Genomic DNA, 21,732 nt, shown 5'->3' with positions numbered 1-21,732 from the left:
GGCCAGTATAGATCAAGAGCAGCGATTTAGGTACAATTATAGGATGATGCTAATGAAACCTTTGCCACCAAAAGAGCATAACAAGGCAGTCATGAATTCCTAACTTGGCTGGTTTTTGCTTATAAGACCCATTCACAGCCCAAGTTGTGCCTGAGAAAGAATATTTTCCTGTCATGTGGCCTTTCATGTTTGGTATTGGTCCTCATATAAGCAAGTGAGTGAGATCAGATTTATCACTGCTTTAAAACCTAGATTTACTGCTTGAACTCTGAGTCCCTTAAGCACTTAGATATTTCATATCTCTTTTAATATAGGATTTAATTTTGTACTTTAAAATGTATAGTCCAATATTTAATCAATTATAAAACCACTTATAGACCATTTTGCTAATACAGCTAGTGTAATGTTTGCGTTTCATCAAATCCTTGTCCATATATACAATGTAATTTTTACAGAGTTGTAACCACAACACGGATACTATTTTGTATTTTGTTCTGCCATCTGACATTAGAAAAAAACTTTTCTGTGTCTCTACCTAATTTAGAAATGTAAACTTTTAATTGACTGCCTATCATTTCATTAGAATGTACTATATTTAAACATTTACTTATTGATGAACATTTAGATTATGTTCGATTTTTATTCTTTAATAAATTTATTTATTTATTTATGGCTGCGTTGGGTCTTTGCTGCTGTACGAGGGCTTTCCCTAGTTGTCGAGAGCAGGGGCTACTCTTGGCTCTGGTGCGCGAGCTTCTCAAGGCAGTGGCTTCTCTTGTTGCGGAGCACGGGCTCTAGGCACGTGGGCTTCAGTAGTTGTGGCACGTGGGCTCTAGAGCGCAGGCTCAGTAGTTGTGGTGCACGGGCTTAGTTGCTCCGCGGCATGTGGGATCTTCCCGGATCAGGGCTTGAACCTGTGTCCCCGGCATTGGCAGGTGGATTCCCAACCACTGCGCCACCAAGGAAGTCCCTGATTTTTAAAATTTTAGGTAGTGTTTACATCTTTGTGAAAATCACATACATGATTTCATTACCCAGCTGATAATATGTTTTTAAAAATTGAGATTCCCTTAAGAAAAGCTTTTGGTGTGAGGGATGCAGTTTTACTCATAATACCTGATAGTTTTCACATAAGGAGAAATGCATAAATATGTGTTAATTCCTTGAAATGCATAATACGTGTCACAAAGTTCCCTGATCAGAGATGCCTTCCAATCAGTCTTAGCTGGCAGGTTGTTTATCAAAGAACTTGTGTAAATGTAGGAATAAAATTGTCTGAGATAATCAATCATTTTACAAACAGGACATGTAATAATAATTTGGAGCACAAAGGACTCCAAGCTAAGCCAATTCTACCAATAAATTCTATAAAATTGTGTTGTCTCAATAGCAGATAGCACCAAAAGTTGGCCATAGTGAAAAAAATGAAAGTTGCAAAGAGATGAAACAGTTATGAGAAGCATCCAATACTTAGTTAAATTCTAAGTATCTGCCAGTAGAATGCAAATAACCAGGACCAGAAATGACTGTTGGAGCAGCCTAGCAAGTGAGAGAGGTTTACTAACCATCCAGTAACTGGACTTAAGTTGCACTGAGCTGTTATGTGAGATGGGCTCAAACCTCCTCTCACATATTTCCTGAGTGCCTGCAAGGAACAGTGCAATTTCCAGGAAGCAGCTTGCACATGGGAGAGAGATGGGGTTTGAATCCTGACTCTGCTACTTTCTAGACGTGAGAGACCTTGGAAAAAGTCACCTAATCTTCCCAAGCCTCGGTTTCCTTGTGATTTAAAGGGTTGTTAATATCTTTCTCATAGGTTTATAAGGAGGACTCAAGGGAAAACACGCAGGGAGCCTGGTGGGTATGTCGTAAGCACTCAGTAAGTGGAGCTAATGGTATTCTCTAGGTGCTAAAGTTAGGTGCTTTGAGCTACATGAAGGTATAGAACAGTATTGTCAAAGTACATGATTGTCAAATGAATAGGCTGGACAATAGGATAGCTGGTGCAGAGGGAATAGAGAGCACCTGAGAAGTTCAGTCACAGTGGTTCAGGTCCCTCCTCTGTACAGTGAGGAGATGGAGACTAGATTCTATCGGCAGCTCTGATCTGTGACAGCCGTGCTATGTTGCTGCTGAGACTGTCACAATTCCTTCCCAGCTCAAACCAGCAGACTTGCAGTTTGGCACCATCTATCAAAACGAAAACTGCACACACCCTTTAACCGAGCAGTACCACTTCTGGGAATTTATCCTAAAGATGTACAAGTATATGTGCACGACAAAAAATAGGAAGGGATATTATTGCAGCATTATTTGTACTAGCAAAAAAATTAGACCCAACCTAAATTCTCAGCATTGGTGAGCTAGTTAAATATATTATGATCCATCCTTACAAAGAAATATTATGTAGCCATTTGAAAAAAATAAGGCAGATAATTTCTGATCTGATAAAGAACAACATCCAGTATATATCAGTGAATAGAAAGGAAAGCAGGCAGACCAATATTTAATGCATATTTGCCATTTATGTGATGTAAAATATATACATATACGCTTAAATATGCAGAGACTGTCCTTGGAAAGAAACACAAGAAAATCCATGATGGTGCTTGTCTCTGGAGAAGGGGACTGGGGAACATTTCACTATTTCTATAGTTTTAAATGTTTATCACGTGTATATTTTACCTGTTTAAACAATAACAATAACTTGGCAGCCCTGGTTCTGGCTCACCTCTTAGAGACTCGAGTAAACTGGAGAAGGGTAGAATTCTGGGCCTCATGCTCAGGGCTTATGTTCTCATATGGACCCCCAGATGGAGGACCCCTAAATAAGCCTGCAGAGTAGGGCTTTCAAGCCTACTGAAGAGACAGAATGTGTAGCCCATTCAAAAAAGAAAGGCTTTGGGGCCAGGAAGTGAGGATGACGTACTACTGCTGATTCGCAAATAGCATTTCTGATATTTTCCCTCTTATTTATTTCTATTCAGGGAAATTTGATTTAAATCTTAGGATGCAGAAGATGAGAAGCACTAATGAGGCATCATGAACCTCCCACAGCGCTGTGTGCATGTGCTCATTCCTTCATCCCTTCCTTCATAGAACAGGTGCTTACTGAACACCTACAGTGGGCCAGGGGTCAACATAGGATATTGGGGCTAAAAAAACCTTAGACAACATTTAACCATTTCACAGAGGAGGAACCTCCGGGGCAATTTAACTTCCAGTGAGCTGTATCAGTGCAGGCAGTTTCTGATAATTGCCCTCTTTGGTCTCCAATGACAGGTTAAGAGACCTCTGGATCCTCCTGGAGAATTAGTTCCCTCATGTAGAGTGTTGGTTCCATTCTGTTTTGCATTCTGGTTACTTTTGGGCATGTTTTCTCTGTAAGGGCTGTGAAGACAAACTCCTGGGTTCATACCTTTGTGTGATCTCTTCCTGTGACTTGTTTTAACCAATAGAAGACGACAAAGATGATGGGGATGTCATTCCCATGACTGTCATGTGATGTAAGACCCCGTCGTCTTGCTAGCAAACTTGCTCTAGACGCGCAGTTTGATGAGCAAGTGGCTGTGCTGGGAAAGCCCACTTGGCAGGAGATTGGGTGGCCTCTAGAGGCTGGGTGGCCTCTAGCTAGAAGCCTATGACCATAAGGAATGAATTCTGTCAACAACCTGAGCGAGCTTGGAAGTGGGTTCTTCCCAGTCAGACCTCCAGATGAGAACACAGCCTGTCCAACACCTTGATTGCAGCCTGTGAGGCTCTAAAGCAGAGAACTTAGGCCTCCTGGCCCACAGAAAGGGAGGTAATGAATATGCGTTGTTTTAAGCCACTAAGTTTGTGGTAATTTGTTAAACAGCATAGAAAACTAATTCACAGCTCTCCCGCGTCACTGTTTCTAGTCCATGTTTTCTTCACCCGTTTTACCCCATGAACCCACTGCTTCATTTGTTTATCATTCTCTTTCTGAGTCTTTGCTCGCCCTCCCCCCGTGCCCCGACTCCTGGCTTCTGGGGGATAGAGGTGGAGAGCAGCTGTGCTCTGACCCTGATAGGGCTGAGGGAATTCATCAGGATAGTGGGCACTTCTGGCCCCTGTGGTGGAGGTCCAGCAGAGTGGGGGAGGGCGTTTTGCCCAAGTTGGTGGGGAGGGGAGACTGGGATAGAGCTCTGCCTAGGAATGTACTAGAAAGCAGTCATGGAGGTGGTCAACACTCCATTTTGTGGCCCTTTTCAATGTATGTAACCTATTCCAGAAGTTGTTTCAGCCTGTCCTCCATTGTTTTTGTTGTGTTTGGTTTTGGTGGTGGAAAGGGTACTTGTTGAGGGCATTCTCCCATTTTAGTCCCTTTTTTGGACCATACCCTGGAACATCTGGCACATCCACTCCGAGGGGCTCTCCACAGAGAGAGAGGAGGTGATCCCCTTCCCCACCACCCAACTCCATAATCGTCTTCCTCTGAAGCCATCTGGGGAGCCCAGCCCCTCCCCACTGTCACTGAATGTCCCTTCAGTTTCACACGGAGCCAGCTACCTGCATTACCCTCGGCCCAGCCCACCCCTCGGTGCTCTGGTGTGTCCAGCCACGTACTCCTTCACGCCATTTACCACAGCTCTGACATGGGCTACGGACCAACCTCCAGCAGCGGTTCTAGGCTTTTGGCATCCCCACCCCTGTTTATGCTGGTTCAGTTTCAGCTGCTCACCAGGAACCATGGGGACAGTCTTGACACTGCCTGCCAGAGCTGTACCCCAGTTGCCCTCCTGGGAACCTGTTTCTCGACTTATGAGTCAGGCTGAAGTGTCCATTCTTTCCTATTACTGCTTCTTAAAGCTGGCCCTGCAGGCTTAGCCTGAAGCACCTGATGCAAGTTTGAAATAGCTTTGAAGCCTTTTTTTTTTTTTTTAATTTTTATTTATTTATTTATTTTTTATTTATTTATGGCTGTGTTGGGTCTTCATTTCTGTGCGAGGGCTTTCTCTAGTTGTGGCAAGTGGGGACCACTCTTCATCGCGGTGCGCAGGCCTCTCACTATTGCGACCTCTGTTGTTGCGGAGCACAGGCTCCAGACGCGCAGGCTCAGTAATTGTGGCTCACGGGCCTAGTTGCTCCGTGGCATGTGGGATCTTCCCAAACCAGGGCTCGAACCTGTGTCCCCTGCATTGGCAGGCAGATTCTCAACCACTGCGCCACCAGGGAAACCCTGAAGCCTTTTTAACAACATTATTGAGATGCAATGTAAATACCATAAAGTTCACCCATGTAATGTGTACGATTCAGTGATTTCACCATTCTCTAATTTTTGAACATTTCCATCATCCAAAAAGAAACCCTTTACCCCTAAATCACTTCCCATTCCCCTCCCCAACCCCAGCTCCTGGCAACCACTAAATATACCTTCTATTTCTATAGCTTTGCCTATTCTGGACATTTCATATAAATGGAATCAAATGTGGCCTTTTGTGACTGTTTTTTGTTTTGTTTTGTTTTTTAATTTTATTTATTTATTTATTTATTTATTTATTTATTTATTGGCTGCGATGGGTCTTCCTTGCTGTGCGCGGGCTTTCTCTTGTTGCGGCGAGCGGGGGCTACTCTTCGTTGCGGTGCTCGGGCTTCTCGTTGCGGAGCACAGGCTCTAGGCACACAGGCATCAGTAGTTGTGGCTCACAGGCTCTAGAGCGCAGGCTCAGTAGTTGTGGTGTACGGGCTTAGTTGATCCGCGGCATGTGGGATCCTCCTGGACCAGGGCTCGAACCCGTGTCTCCTGCATTGGCAGGCAGGTTTTTAACCACTGCGCCATCAGGGAAGCCACTTTTGTGACTGTTGAAGCTTCATTTTTTTAATCTTAAAAAAATAATGCAGGAACTTCCCTGGTGGACCAGTGGTTAATACTCCACGCTTCCAGTGCAGGGGACTCAGGTTCGATCCCTGGTCAGGGAACTAAGATCCCACATGCGCGGCCAAAAGTTTTTTTTTTTTAAATGCAATATCTGCACCCTAGTCCACAATCTACCCTTTTTTGTTTTGATATAAAGTAAAGAAATATATATTTGGTCGTCATTCCCAATTCCTGGCACAGAGCTCGTAAAACTCTTAATTTTCTGAGTGATTGGTGTGAGAGGAGTGTCTTGTTATTCATAATAAGCCCCTTTCCACCTTCCCTGAGTTTATGCTAATAAGGTGACTCTGAGGATGGAGCTGGTTGTCAAGGGAACCAACTAGATGATGGAGGTTTGGAACTTTCAGCCCCACCCCTCACCCCTCACCCCACCTCCAAGGAGAGAAAAGGAGCTGGAGATTGGGTTAATCACCAAGGCCCAGTGATTTAATCACTCATGCCTGTGTAATGGAACCTTCATAAAACCCAAAGGAGTTTAGAGAGCTTCCACATTGGTGAACACATCAAGGTGCAGGGAGGGTGGTGCACCAGAGAGGGTATGGAAGCTCCAAGTCCCTTCCCCATACCTTGCCCTGTGCATGTCTCCCATCTGGCTGTTCCTGAGTTGTATCCAGTAATAGTAAGTAAAGTGTTTCTCTGAGGTTTGTGAGCTGTTCTAGCGAATTAGCAAACTCGAAGAGGGCATTGTGGGAACCCCAGATTTATAGTTGGATGGTCAGAAGTACAGGTGACAACTGGCATCTGCAGCTGGGGACAATCTTGTGGGACTGAGCCTTAGCTTCCAGAGTCTGCACTAACTTCCGGTGGTTAGTGTCAGAAGTGTTGTGAATAGAGAAACAGTTTTCCTTTGGATAGTACCACAGGTTTTCAGCCATTCCCCATTGATGGGCATTCAATTTGTTTCCAGTTTTCTGGGTTTTTTGCCCTACCAGCAGTGCTGCAGTAGACTCTCTGTACATGTCTCCTTATGTTCTCGTGCTTTTATTTCGATGGATGGAGCCCTACGAGTGGAGTTGCTGAGTCAGAGATCTTTTTAAAATTTTAACAGAGGCTTTCAGAGTGTTTTCCCAAAAGTGTGTAATAATTTACATTTCCATCAGCAACGCCTCCGCAACCTCTCCCAACCCCCACCCCTCCTCCCCCAAGTCCTGCCAACATCAGGTATCACTCTGGAATTTTTGCCATTTCTGATGGATATGAAGTGGCACCTCATTATGACTTTTATTTGCATCTCCTTGATTACTGGCGAGGTTGAACATCCTTCTATATATTGTGGGTCATTTAGATTTGCTCTTCTACATATCACTTATCCATATCCTGTGCCCATCTTTCTCTTGGTTGTATTTTTCTTATCAATTTGTAAGCGTTCATAGCTGTCATATGCACTGCACATGTTTTCTCAGGCTATTTATTGATTATTGACTTTATTTCTATGATATTTTTATATCAAATGAGATCATCTTCTGTAATATTACATTTAAAAATTTTTATAAGGTCAGAAATGTGACTTTTCTTTTATGGCTTCTGGGTTTCTAGATAGACGTAAAAGGTCTCCCCTGCTTCTAGGTTATACATGTATTTTCCTGGGCTTTCTTCTAATATTTTTAATTGTTTTATGTTTTACATGTAAATAAATTCCAGATGGATTACAGATTTGGGTATATGCTGTAAGGTAGGGAGCCAGCTTAATTTTCTTCCAGACAAATAGCCAGTGATGCCAGCACCATCTATTATTAAGTAAATCATTTTTCCCCCTGCTGAACTGAAATATCTCTTCTGTTGGATTTAATTGAAATCTGCTACCAATCGCCTTACTCTTTTCCACTTCTCTGTCTAATCATATGCTGATACCGTACAGATTTAATTACAGTAATTTCATATAGTATCTTTTATTATTTCTAAGGAAGTCCTTTACCTACCCCACAGTATTCCTTTCCATAATTTTCTTGACTCTTCTCAATTCCATTATTATCCGTTTCAAAATAAACCCTTTGGGAATTCTAATAGGAATTTCATGACATTTATCTATTAATTTTGGGATAATTGACATTTTATGATATTAGCTTTTCCTGTCTGTGAATATATTTGTTTCATTGTGTTTAGATCCTATTTTATGTACTTTGAGAAGTTCTATAGGAGTCTGTGCCTGTCTTAGTTTTTTGTTTTTGGTCTCTTTCTGTGTGAAGTTGTATTGAGATATAACTTATATACAATAAAATTCACCCACTTTAAGTGTACAGTTCACTGATTATTAGTATATTTAAAGGGTTGTGCCACCATCATGCAATTTACTTTTAGAAAATTTCTATCACCCCCAAAAGAAAACTCAAGCCCATGTGCATTTACTCCCAATCCCACCCCCAACCTTGGGCAGCCTCTAAACAAAATAGATCCAAATAGAGAAAATACTTTATATTTAGATTTGCCTTTTCTGGACTATTCTTAGTGTTTTATTTCTTTATGCTTAAGTGTTTTCCAGTGTTCTTCACTATTGTGAACACAATATCTTTTCCTGTTTCTATTTCAAGCTGGCTGACTGCTAGCATAGGAGAAAATTATTTTGATTTTATTTATCTTATAATCTGTTGTCTTACCAATTTTCATAGGTTTTCTAGGTATACAATCATAGTACAATTTATCTCTTTTTTTCCATTTTATCTTGAGGATTTAATTTTCTTATTGCATTTTTAAGCAAATTGCAAACATCATTTAATAATCGTAGTCAGAGAAGGCATCCCTGCTTTATTCCTGATTGTAATGACTATGAATTGCCATCAAAATGTAATTTATTGACAACTATTGATGAACTGCAGAGGCAGGGAAAGTCAAAAGAAGGTTGAGAGGGAGTTACCTTTCCATTGCCATTTCTTTTAAGGCTGGTATGAAATAGTTATATGTTTCCTTAATCATTGGCTGCACTGCATAGTGCCTTAGCCACTTAAAAATAAATACAATGAAAATTTCAGTTCCTCAGTTTCAAGTGCCACGTTTCAGGTGCTCAGTAACCACACGTGGCTAGTGGCTACCTCATTGGACAGCACAGCTCTTAGACCCTGGGTGGGCAAACCACCACCAGCTTAGAGTGGTGGTTACAGTTTTAAGGGATTACTTAAAACAAAACAGAATATGTGACAGAACCCAAATTGGTCCAAAGGCCTTTTACAGGAAAAGTTTGGAGACCCCTGGTCGAGAGTATTGTCTCTTCAACTGAGTCATTTTTATATACCTTCTTTCCGTTTTTCTTATTACAATATCATCTACGAGATAGATGCTTAATATTTTTCTTTAAATAAGCTTGACTTTTTAAAAAAAGAAACATTATATCAATACTGTAAATGGAAATATTTGCCATAAATAAATAACTAGAAAAATAAATAGAATGAAAGCCAACCGATGTTATTAAATTCCAATAACAAACTAGACTTTGCTCTTTCGTTAAAAAAGAGAAATTAGCAAGTGCTAAGTATTAGACGAGACACACCCACCACCTGAGAGGTGTTCTATGATGTAATCAGAAGTAGAAAAAGAGAACTGAAAAGGAAACCGCCTCCTCACTCATGATTCAAGGTCACTTATGTCCGGGGACGTGTACAAGTGTCTCCCGCTTCAAAAGCTCATTTTATGGCTGCTTCGGTTTTACGAAAGACCTACATGAGTACCTGTTTTCGCTAACCGACAGAAAGAGGATTTCTGCTTTTAGGAACAAAGGCAAAAAGCGAAAACAGTGTTCAGCTTTTGTTTTGCTGAGACCCTTTATAGAGGCAACGCGCTCCTCAAGATAGGAGTGGCGCCGCCAAGCTCCTTCCCCGGGAACTACACTCGGCATCTCAGCATCAGGCTGCCATAGCTTTGAACTGTGTCTGTGAGCATCTGCGCTTTATCCAATTTATTTTGTGCATCCATTAGCAAGATGTGTCCTAAGGTAATTGCTTCTTTGCTTTAGGCCACTGTGCTTAGAAAGTTTTCATAGGAATGCTCTACTTTCCGATGGGGGAGGGAGGGACACGTACCTTCTGGAATCACCTGTAGTGTTCCTCAATTTCGGAACACTAGGCTGAGGGGAGAGGAGGTGGGGAGCATGAACTTGGCATAGGCGATGGCTGGGGTTGGGGTGGCCTAACTAGAGGAGCAATATTTAGACACCTTCCTTACCATTACCAGTTTAAGGGTGTACAAGATACATTTGTATTCGCTTTTTACTCTAGGTTAGAGCACCAGATGTAAATTTATAATTGGGCCATATCACTTTAACCTCCACAGAAATGTCATTGCTGAGTTAAAATTTAATGATATTTCCTCAGCCTTTTATTGATGTTTGCTCTATATTAAAAATGACCACTGGGGAAATATTTCTGCTCCTTCTGCAAAAAATATATCTGTTTCTTATTTTCCTTAAAGAGTAATCTAATAAATTCCTTCTAGAATTATCTACATAGAGAGCAGACCTGCTTTCTCGAAAACATTCTAAGACCTTCTTTTGAAAGTTCGTTTAGGTAGAGGAGAGCAGGGAATTATTTGGGATTCAAAATGCCTTTCCTTTGGGTGAATTGGAACCTCCCATTTATCCAATAATAAGAAGAGTTTTCCCCTTCCCTCCCAAACCATTCCCCCCTTTGCTCTAACTGCCAGGAAGCTTGGCATTAACTATAATTCCTACTAAATTATATCTCTTCTTTTTCTGAGTTCCCTTTAGCAGTCCTCTTTTTAATGTGTTTTTGTTGCTTTTAAGTCAACTTTGCTGAGGTGTAATTTACATAAAATAGACATAACCATTTTCAGTGTTCATTTAAGAGTTTTGACATATTTATATACCTGAGTAATCACTACCACAATTGAAATATGGAATATTTTTATTACCACCCAAAGTTCCCTTGTGCCTCCTTCTGTTCAATCCCCTTTCCTCCTCCCTCCCCAGTCAGTGATCTGCTATCACTGTAGATCATTGTTTCTCTACCAGGGGAGAGTTTGCCCCTTAGGCGCCAATATGGCAATGTCTGGAGACATTTTTGTTGTCACAACTGTGCAGGTGCTACTGGCGTCAGTGGGTCGAGGCCAAGAATACTGCTAAATATGCTGCAACGCACAGGATAGTCCCTGCAACAAAGAATTAACCAACCCAAAATTTCAGTCATGCCAAGACTAAGAAACCCTACTCTAGCTATAGATTCGGCAAGCAAATGGTACCCCACGGCTCATATCCAGCCTCATTGCCTGGTTTTGTGCAGCCCATAAGTTAGAAATGGGTTCAATATGTACTCCAGCATGACTGGCTTCTTTCACTTAGCATGATGTTTTCAAGGTTCACCCATGTTGTAGTGTGTGTGACTCAATACCTCTTCTCTTTTTATTGCTGAATAATATTCCATTGCATGGATTTGACACATTTGTTTATCTTTCACCAGTTGATGGAGGTTTGGATTGTTTCAACTTTTTGGCTATTATAAATAATGCTGCTATGAACATTTTTGTATAAGTTTTTGTGTGGACATATGTTTTCATTTCTTTTGAGTATACAGTATTCTTAAGAGTGGAACTTCTGGGACATACAGTGATTCTATAACTTTTTGAGGAATTGCCAGACTGTTTTCTAAAGCAGGTGTATCATTTTACATTTCTACTGCAATACATGAAGGTTCCAGTTTCTCTCCACATCCTTGCCAACACTTGTTATTATCTGTCTTTTTTATTATAACCATCCTAGTGGGTGTGAAATGGTATCCCATTGTGGTTTTGATTTGCACCCTACGGATTGCTAAATGAGCATTTTTTCGTGTGTTTATTGGTCATTCATACATATTATTTGGAGGAATGTCGATTAAGATCCTTTGCCCATTTTTAAATTGGGTTATGTCTTTTTATTACAGAGTTGTAGAAATTCTTTATATATTCTAGATATAAGTCCCTTGTCAGATATCTCATTTGCAAATCTTCTTTCCATTCTCTGGGAGTTAGTTCCTTTTTATTAATGAGTATTATTCCCTTGTTTATTTGGAATTAGTACTGTACTCACAATTTGTTTATCCATTCACTTGCTGGTAGACGCTAGGGTTGTTTCCAGTTTGGGGTCATTATGAAAAAAGTTATTACAAGGATAAGTTTTTGTGTGCACATATCTTTATATCTCTCTGGCAAATATCTATAGAGTGGGACTACTGAGTAGTATGGTAAGTGTATGTCTAACTTTATGAGAAATTGCCAAAAGATTTTCAAAAATGGTTGCACCATTTTACATTCCTACCAGTAATGCACAAGAGTTCCAGTTATTCCACATCCATTCTAACCTTGATATTACTGGTCTTTTTAAGTTTAGCCATTCTAATGGGCAGTGCTATTTCATTATGGTTTTAATTTGCGTTTCCCTGGTAATCAATGAAGTTGACATCTTTTCATGAGCTTATTTGCCATTTGTATCTTTTTTGTGAAGTGTCTTTTCAAGTCTTTTGCTCATTTTTTATTGTATTGTTTGTCTTCTTATTGAGTAAAGAAATTCTCTTCATGTTCTGGTTACGTCCTTTGCAGGTATATGTTTTGCAAATAGTTTGTCCCAGTCTATGACTTTTCATTTTCTTAACAGTATCTTTTGAAGAGCAAAAGTTTTAAAGTTTGATTAAGTTCCATTTATCAATTTTATCTTTTAGGGTTCATGCTTTTTTTTTGTCCTAACCCAAGATCCTAAAGACTTTCTCCTATGTTTTCTTTTAGAGGTTTATAGTTTAGTATTTATGATTAGGTCTATTATCCATTTTGAATTCATTTTTTCCCCACATGGAAGTACATTTGCTTAGCATCATTTGTTGAAAAGACTACCTTTCCCTCCATTGAATTACTTTGGTACCTTTGTCAAAAATCAATTGACCATACATATATGTAGGCCTATTTCTGGACCCTCCATTCTGCACTATCCATATATTTGTCTATTCTTAAACCAGTACCACACTGTCTTGATTACTGTAGCTTTGTAGTAAGTCTTGAAATCAGGTAATGTAAGTCTTCCAGTTTTGTTCTTTTTCAAAATTAGTTTGCCTATTCTAGGTTGTACACATTTTTATATAACTTTAGAATCAGCTTATCAATATCCATAAAAAGGTCTATTAGGATTTTGATTGAGGTTGTGCTGAATCTCTAAATCAAATTGGGGAGAACTGTCATCTGAACAATGTTGAGTCTTCCAATCCACAAACAAAAAAGTAAATATTTCATTTACTTAGTTCTTCTCTAGTTTCTGTTAACAACGTTGTGTAGTTTTCGTTGTACAAGTTTTGCACACCTTTTGTCAAATTCATCATGTTTTTGGTGCTATTGTAAATGAGATAAATGTTTTAATCATGTAAGCTGCCTCATTCTGTGGATCACTTGGTGACCCTCAACAGAAGCAGGCCAGTTGGGAAGGACTAGAACTGGAATGGGTGGGGGTGGGGTGAGGGGGCAACTAGCCACAGATACTGGAGCACCTTCATTCCACTGCGCAGCATACCCATGACGGTGGAGATCACAGCTGGTAGGAACCCAGGCATGTGTCAGAAAACAGCAGGTAGAGCACAGTGACGGAAGTGTGGGCACAGGTGGTGAGAGGAAGCAGTTGGTGTCAGAAGAGTGTGCCAACAGGTGGAGGGGCCTCAGACACAGATGGGCAGGACTCGACTCCCAGAAAAGGCAATAAGCAACAAGAAGGAAGAGCATGCCAGCCTACCAGGCATGAGATAGTGGACCCTTTACCAAGCAAGGCTTGGGCGCAAGGCATCTGGTACCTGATGTGGAATCTGGGGTCTGACCCTCTACAGCAGAAGAGGTAGAGCGCACATTCAGGGCTTGTCCAGAGCCAGGTGTCCTAACTGGGTGTCTTAGCATGTTGGACTCTAGTCTTTAGACTTGTCTTCAGGGATTGGTCCTTGGCCTGGGCTGGGGCTGGAGAGGAGGCTGCCAGGGACTGGGAACCTAGGGAATCTGGCCAGCCCTTCTGGGAAGGAAAGGGAAATAAATTGTGTTTATAAAGGTAATTGGGAGTCTGTCATCAGTTCCAACCCCTCCCCTTTTCTAGTATGAGCAGATGAACAAGAAAAAGAGGAAATGCTGGCATTCAGGGTGAATTAGATGGGCAGACAACCAGACTTCCCATTACTCCCATTTACTTGCTTTCAAGAGATGTAGACTTATTCATCCCTTTTGTTGGCAGCTACACAGCAGGTGCTCCACAGCCCAGCAAGGGCTGAAGGAAAGGCTCATTAGCTCTTTTTGTTTAAGTGAATGAAGGTATCTTTACTTTTTCAGACTCAACCACCAGGAAAAGCTTTTGGACCCCAAACAATCCATTGCACCCTCTCTCCCAACTGTTCATTCAAGGAAGGCAGCAGCCAGATGGGCCGGGTTAGAGAGGGTGTTCAGCTCCTATTTTGCAGCCATTTGAAAAGACTCTGTCTTGTCTGGGGCCCCGATGAACAGAGTGGAGGAAGGGGGCCATTCACTATTGCCTGTGGAGGTGGCCCCCATTTGCTCTCTTCATTGAAGATGATGCCCCTGGTGCTGGCTTGGTCCCAGAGTGGGAGGTGGGGTGTCTTTCACTGAGATAGGGGACACTGGAAGAGGAGCCAGGTGCAGAAAGAGTATGATGAGCTTAGTTTTAGATGTGATGAGTTTGAAGGGCCAGTGAGACATCAGAGCAGAGCGATCCCATAGGCCATGAGATGTACTGATGAATCGTAGTTGAATAAATGTACAAGAGATGTTGACTCGCTAGTGGATTGCCTGCGCTGGCACAGACTTCCTCAGAGTGTATTCCAGTGCTGCTGCTTGCTTGACCAGGGCTACCATCAATTCCACAGCTAGTTTGTTATAAAAATATTTATGTAATCAAATAGTACCGAGAGATTGAGTCCTGCTGCAATTCCCTTTCTCTGGGACAACTGCAGTTAATAGTGTTTTAGGCAGAAAGCTCATTTATGTGTGAGTTTATGTATATAGATGAATATTTATAAATGAGATTTACATATAAATGAGATTTAATATTCATATATATATATGAAATCTCACTTATATGTAAATACACAAGTAGATACACACACCACAGGTCCTGTTCTGTAACCTGCTTTTCTTAACTTAGCGCTGAATCATAGACAGCCTCCTTTGTCAGTACTCAGAGATCTAAACAATCCTTTTCAATGGCTGCATAGCCTTCTATTGTGTGAATATGCCATTATATATTTAAACAGTCCTCAGATTGATAGACCTTCAGCTTGTTCTCAAAATATTTGCTATTATAAACAGCAATGCAGCAAAATACCCACATAATACATTTTTGTGCAATGGTCCAACTATTTTCTTAGAAGAAGTTTTTAGATGTGGAATGCACATTTTAAGTTTTCATACAGACAGATTTCATACAGATTTACTTCTGATGAGATTGTACCAATTTGAACTACGAATGGTGTCTGAGAGTGAGTACATGCTTTTCTCACTTGCTCTGGGCTTTGTTCTCTTTTATCTATGCCATTATGATAAGTGAAAAATGTAATTTCATTGTTTTCATCCACATATCTTTGATTATTCATAAAGATGCACATTATTTCATTTGCTTCTTAGCTGTCTATATTCCCCCCACCCCTGTGGGTTACCTATTCATATCCTTTGCCTATTTTTTGTACTGGAGTGTTTGTCTTTCTTTTAAGATTTATAAGCGCTCTTACGTATTACAGGTATCCTTAGTTAGGGTTAGTTATATGGTGCAAACATGTCATAACCAGTTTTTATTTGTCTTTGTTAAAAGTAGTTTGTGGTATCTTTTGCTGCATCACAGTTTTTCATTGTTATTTTAGTCATATCTACATCAATCTTATGTTTTATAGTTTCTGGCTTTAGATTATGCTAAGAAAATCGTAACCCATCCAAAATTTATAAAAATATCTATGTTTCCTTCTAGTACTTTATACTTTTATTTTTTATGTAAAATGTAAATCTAATGATGTCACTTCCTTGTTTGCCATATCAGCAAGCCTTCCTGATGCACTTAGCGTCTAGCCCACACTCTTGGCCTAGCCCACCAGGCCTTGGATGATCTGGGCTCTGCCTATTCTCCATCCTCATAAATCAAATATATCAGCCATCCCAAAAGCACCGCTCTGCTTCTGTTTGCAATGCCCATGCTTGTCTTCTCCCCCACTGTCTGGTGAACTCCTAAGCAACTATCAAGACTCACCTCAAGGGCACTTCCTCTGCGAAGCAGTCCCTTATCCCAGTAAATGTTAAGTGCTTCCTGCCCCTCCTGGGACTGACACAGCTATTCTCTTAACTCATATTGAAATTTTTGTTTATGCATTTCTTTCCACTACAAACTTGTGAGCTCCAGGGCTGGGGGGTGGGGGCGTGCAGCATCTGGCACTTGGTACAGTACCATTTAGCAGGTGCTAAGCCTGCCCCTGTGATCTGATTTGCATCTTAGCAAGCTCAATGAGCTAAGAGTGTGGAGGCTGGGAGACCAATTAGAAGTATCCAGGTAATAGTGATGTCCTCATCCAGGTAGCTGACAAGGACCTGGACTGAGGTAGTGGGTTTGGAGAAAAGAGTTTAAGAAACAGATTTAGTGGGTAGAATGAACAGTGCTTGAGTAGAGTGTTTTGTTTGAAGTGTCTCCTAAATGTTCAACAAACAAGTAAATAAAAATGTTAGCCTATTAGCACCGTCCAGACCTTTTGCTTCTGGTATTATTTGGTGTTTAGAATTACCCCTACTCCTATTCCTTTCCGTGAAGCTGTGTCATGTTGGCTAGTCATCACCTCGTCATCATCTGTCGAGTGGAGATAGCCTATCACCTCCAAGGGCAATTGTGAGGTTGTTTCAATGAAATGCCATGTGTTATGAGCCTTCACAGCCCCTAACATAGTAGCACTCAGTAAATGTTAACAGTCTGGCCTCCGCCACCTGCTTACCTTGGGTGATTGGGTCAGTTGCCATCTTCTGACTGACCTAAGGGATTCCTAGAGAGAGAAGCTGAAATCAGCGTTTATTATTGCGTTTCCACAAAGCACAGGCGTGCCCTGACAGCTGGTCTCCATCTGTCCACAGCTCTCTGCTCGCTCTGTTTGCCCATGCTGCCATTCTTACTGTCGTCCCCAGTCTGTTTTCCTTTTCCTCCAGAGACCCTCCCAGCATTCAGTCCTTTCCAAGCTCTGCTCCTTCCTTTTCTATTCTGTGAGCACTACGTAATTAACCTACTGCATCCTCATGCCGGGATCACAGCAGTCACTGCTCTCCCAGCCTCCATTCAACCTGTGCCAGGTAAACAAGCAGGAAGACCAGCCCCCGAATCATGGTTGTATCCCCTGACCATACTCAGCATCCTGCTCTGAATGCTCCAGGGCTTCCCAGGCCCTGCGGATCTCATTCAGAAGCCTGAGCCTCTTGCTCTGCACACCCTGGCTCTCCAAGCCGCTTCCTCATCCCAGCCTAACCTCTCTGCTCCAAGGCCGTTAGTCGGCTTGCCATTCCCAGCCCATCTTTGCTTACTTCTGCCTCTTGTCTTTTTTTCATCCCACAGAATGCCTGCTTTGTTCCTCTGCCCCAGGCTTGCACCAAACACCCTCACAACTGGCACAGAACTCTCTTTTGAGATGCCTTCCTGCCATTGCTAACAGCCCATTACTGTGGCTAACACTTCGTACTCATAAAATGCTTTCCCACCGCTGTTTCATATCATCAATCCTCTGGCTTTCCTTCAACTGGCATTTAATGAGTCCACTCTGCATGCCAACCCTGGGAAGGATAAAATAAGGTATAACCTTTTCTCTCTAGGAGCTCCAGTCTAGTAAGTATGAATTCCAACCCACAGTTTCCTTGGCCATAAAATGGGGATGATAATGTTTAATGACCTCACAGGGTTGTTGTAAGATTTATATGAAATTGTGTGTGACGCAAAAAGAGCTTAATAGCAGTGATGTGGATGGATGGTGCCAATGGCCACTTTACAGCTGTGAAGATGGGCTTGGAGCTGTTAAGGATGTGCCCACAGTCATACGGCTAGAGGGACAAAGCCAAGTTCGGTGCTTGTGGCATGGCCCTACCCCGTCGCCCACTCCGTCTCCTCCTCATATCCCCCTTTACTTCCTTTGTGTCCCACTCACTCTCAATCGCTGCTCCCTTAAACAGGTCTCTGAAATACGGACACAATCAAGCTAATGGCATCACTGCCCCAGTCAAGGGGAAGTTGGTCATTTTCATCCCTAGTCCTTTCTTTAAGCCTCCTAAGCGTGCCCACTTGGCCTGCCACTCCAGGTGCTTCCCGCAAGTGCCCGGCTGTCTCACCCATGTGAGTTTGTCTCTAGGAGGGAGTTGATAAGCTCACCGTGGCTCACCCGCCTTGCTGCCCATCTCCGCAAAGTTGGGTTCCATTAGTCATGTCTGTCCATGGGCACTGATGAGGTTTGCTTCTCAGGCTCCAGGAATTCTGGACTGAGGTAAAAATACCCATCTGCCTCAGTGATGGAGGTGAGTCCGGTCCATGAGAAGGCAGCTGGCAGAAGCAGGCACAGGAAGTGGGTCACTGATTGAGCGGAAGAACTAGTGGTGTTAAGTCAATGGCAGGTAAAAGCACTGCATTTGGGAGAGAGGCCTGGAAGCACATTTTAAGCCCAAGTTGAATTATCTGGTACCTCTTTAAAGGAGTCATATCACAGAGAAAAAAAGTTTGTGTCCTTCTGAAATCTACTTAAGAGTCGATATAAGGAAGGAGATTGGTTTGTTTCAAAGCCCAGTCCTTTTAGGAAATCTTCCAGAAGGTGGCAGGGTGATGGCAAGACCTACTGAAAAGAAGAGAGAACGTCTTTCACCTTATGTCAATTTTTTTCAAACAATATAGAAGTATTTATGTCATTTTAAATGACCATATTTACTTTTCATTATAAAATTAATATATAGAAAATTTGAAAAATCAGAAGGGGAAATCACCTACAATCCCATAACAAATGTTGTTGTTTATTTTCATCTGGTCTATTTTTTGAATGCATATTTTCACATGGTTGTAATAGTACTTGACATACCATTTTTGTATACTGGCATGCAGTTCTGTCCTTTTTTTTTTTTTAATTGTGAAATGTTTTATGGGATACATCCAGAAGAGCACAGAAAATATATGGACAGTTTAAAGAATAATTTAAATTATTTTAACCCCCACCCAGGTAAAAGACTCGAGTATTTGCAGCTCTCAAGAAGCTTGTGGCCCTCCCCAAACACAGCCCCCTCTCCCCCAGAGAGAACCACCAACCTGACTTTCCTGAGAACGTTTTCCTTGGCCTTTTCTTCATAGTTCTACCACTATGTGCCTATAATTCACTTTTACCTGTTTTTGAATGTTATATGAATGGAATCATACCTTACTTTTTGTGTCTTGCTTCTTTCCTTCAATTATTGTTTTCAAGACATTGTATATGGCTGTAGTTAATTCACACTCATTTTCAGTTTAAAAGAGTAGTTTTATTTTCCTGCTCTGTTTCTATCCCAAATCTAGACTTTATCACGTAGCCCAGGTTTGTGATGCTTTTATAGTTGGGAAAACTCATTCCTTTCCCCTGCTTGTGACTTTCCCCAACCCCTGCCTGAGAATGTATGTCTCAGTGAGAAGAGCACTTCCCCCTTTTCTGGCCGTGGCGCTGGCCCTCTCTGCCATTTGGCTGGCGTTCTAGGAAGCAGCCACTCTGTGGGCCGCTGGAGACCCTTGAGCTGCAGCTGCCGTCCTTCCAAGGGAGTTGATGGAATTATTTCTGGGGCCTGGAGACAGCTGGCGAGAGCATGGAAAGCACAGCAGGGCTGAGGAATCTGCCAGAGGGTCGGCCAGAACCGGGAGGGTTCTGGTGGTGGTGGTGGTGACGCTACTTGTCACGAAAGGCCAGGTGTTCTCTGGCTAAAGCCTCAGTCAGGAGTCAGGAAGCCTTGCCTCCAGTGTGTGCACACCTTCCTCTGCCCTTCTTCCAGGGCCCTGGGCAGCTGGGCTCACGGAAGGGGGATTTAACTCACACTTACTGGTGTTTGCTGGTGCTCAGCCTCTCCGGGTCTCAAATGAGCCTCCTGACCTCAGTGAGTCAGTGGGCACCTGAAAGGAGCTACGTTGCTGCCCAAATGCCAGAAACTGGGGATGCCCACACAGACACACACGTGTGTCAGCGCGCGGAGAAGCCTGTTCCGGGTCAGCAACACACACACTCACATGCACGCCCAACTTTGCCTTCTAACAACTACCCAAGTTCTCTCATAGCTAATCTTGTCGAACAAGTGGCCTGCGGCTCCATTTCTTACCACTCTCTCACAGCTAATCCTTTGGAATTTCGCTTTTTGCTCTCTTGAGCACTGACGGTGCTGTAAGCCGAGCCCTGCTGGGCCAGGCCAGATGAACCCATGGGATTAAAACCACTTACTTGATCTTAGCCTGTTAAGGACTCACCCCCATTGGATTTATAGACACTTTCCCGGAAGCCAGGCCCACCTCTTGGACTTTACTTGTAGCAGCTCCCCGGTCCTAAGCTGGTATTTTACACTTTCTCAGGGGCAAGCCCTTCCTTGGTCACCACATTCACATCCGTCACATTGACAGACTGCGGTCATCCCCTTTCCTGTTACTGCCTGAAGAGGCTGCCCTGGTGCTCGGCTCTCACCGGTAGTCTTGCCCTTCCCTGTCCTACCTGGTCTAATTCTACCTTCTGTACCATGTGGTAGCAAAGGTGGTGGCGGTATTCCAGATGCAGATGCTTCATGGTCTTGTACAGATGGTCCCCAGTTACAAACACCCTGGGCCAGCCCTCACCTGCCACCCATAGCCTTGACCCTGCCCAGCCCCTGGGTTAAAGGAAACAGGGCCCCTGGGATGGTAGAGGCTTCCTGGCTGGCCAGTTAGATGCAGAAACAGTGTGTTGCTAGCAGATGAAGGATACAGTGTGTCTCAGGGTGGGTGTAACATCGGCCACAGCCTCTCTAGCCTCTGCCCTCACTGAGCTAGCTACCCCTTGGCCTGACCAGCCGTTCTTCGCGTCCAGGTCCCTGGCCTCCAGGTCCCCACCAGTCCTTGGAGAGCCCCAGATGAGAGACGGAGGACCTGCCCTTTTACCTCCCACAGTTCCTCTTCCCACGGTTGACTTCTACTTCCAGAATCCCTCAAAACTTTTTGCACAAAACTCCCAGGTGCATGCCAGCCCTCCTGGACACTGATACTGGCCTGGGTTGGAGAGGAATCCAGGAAAAGTCCTGGATTTCTGGGTGGGTTATGGGGACAGTGCAGTTGGTTTTGGGCCAGGTGAATGGTGCTGCCTGTAGGACATCCCAGTGGAATGGTCCAGTGGGCGTTTGGATGATATTAAAACTCCCCCACTCCTTCATTCTTAGCATAGTGGAGTTTCCCAGATTCCTTCTTACCTTGGCAAGCAGAAAACTAGGTGGTGAAGAAATCAGTCATAGAGCAGGTGAAGTGTGACTATGGGATGTGGGGAGGGGTGGTCACGGGGTGGGAGTAGCTGTGATCTTGTCCTTTTGTTTTTCTTACTTGTCACCTAATTGTTATTAGCCATCAATTCATACAAATTGACTAGGGGAGAAGTTACCTCCAGGAGGCGAATGTGGGTTGGGATGAAGGAGGTGCTGGCTCTTGAACACGGTAATAACAATGTTGAGTTCACAGGTGTGTGTGTCATAATTCTTTGTACCTTACACGTAGGTTATAAATGTTATTTGAAATCTACTCAAGAGTTGATAAAGCCCATTAAGAATTAGTTATAAAATTACACTGTGCTTTAGCATTAGTTAAGAACTGTTTAGTGCTTCACTATTTAGAAAACAATTTACTTTTTTTTTTTTTTAATTAA

General features: G+C 42.6%; 1 protein-coding gene and 1 long non-coding RNA gene across 3 annotated transcripts in view; one reads left to right on the top strand and one right to left on the bottom strand.

The window, feature by feature from the left end:
• DPYSL5 (dihydropyrimidinase like 5) overlaps window positions 1–21,732 on the top strand; it is an 89,384-nt gene that overhangs the window by 8,492 nt on the left and 59,160 nt on the right. The window lies entirely within an intron of this gene.
• On the bottom strand, window positions 646–20,014 carry LOC309611967. The gene is made up of 2 exons (XR_014234866.1): window positions 5,208–20,014; window positions 646–4,887 (listed from the first exon to the last, which is right to left on the bottom strand). It is a non-coding gene; the product is annotated as an uncharacterized lncRNA (long non-coding RNA).

The sequence above is a fragment of the Balaenoptera borealis genome (assembly GCF_965194805.1).
Source record: "Balaenoptera borealis genome assembly, chromosome: 15".
Taxonomy (NCBI): domain Eukaryota; kingdom Metazoa; phylum Chordata; class Mammalia; order Artiodactyla; family Balaenopteridae; genus Balaenoptera; species Balaenoptera borealis.
Note: the sequence above shows the minus strand (reverse complement) of the source record. Positions and strands in the feature narration are given on the sequence as shown.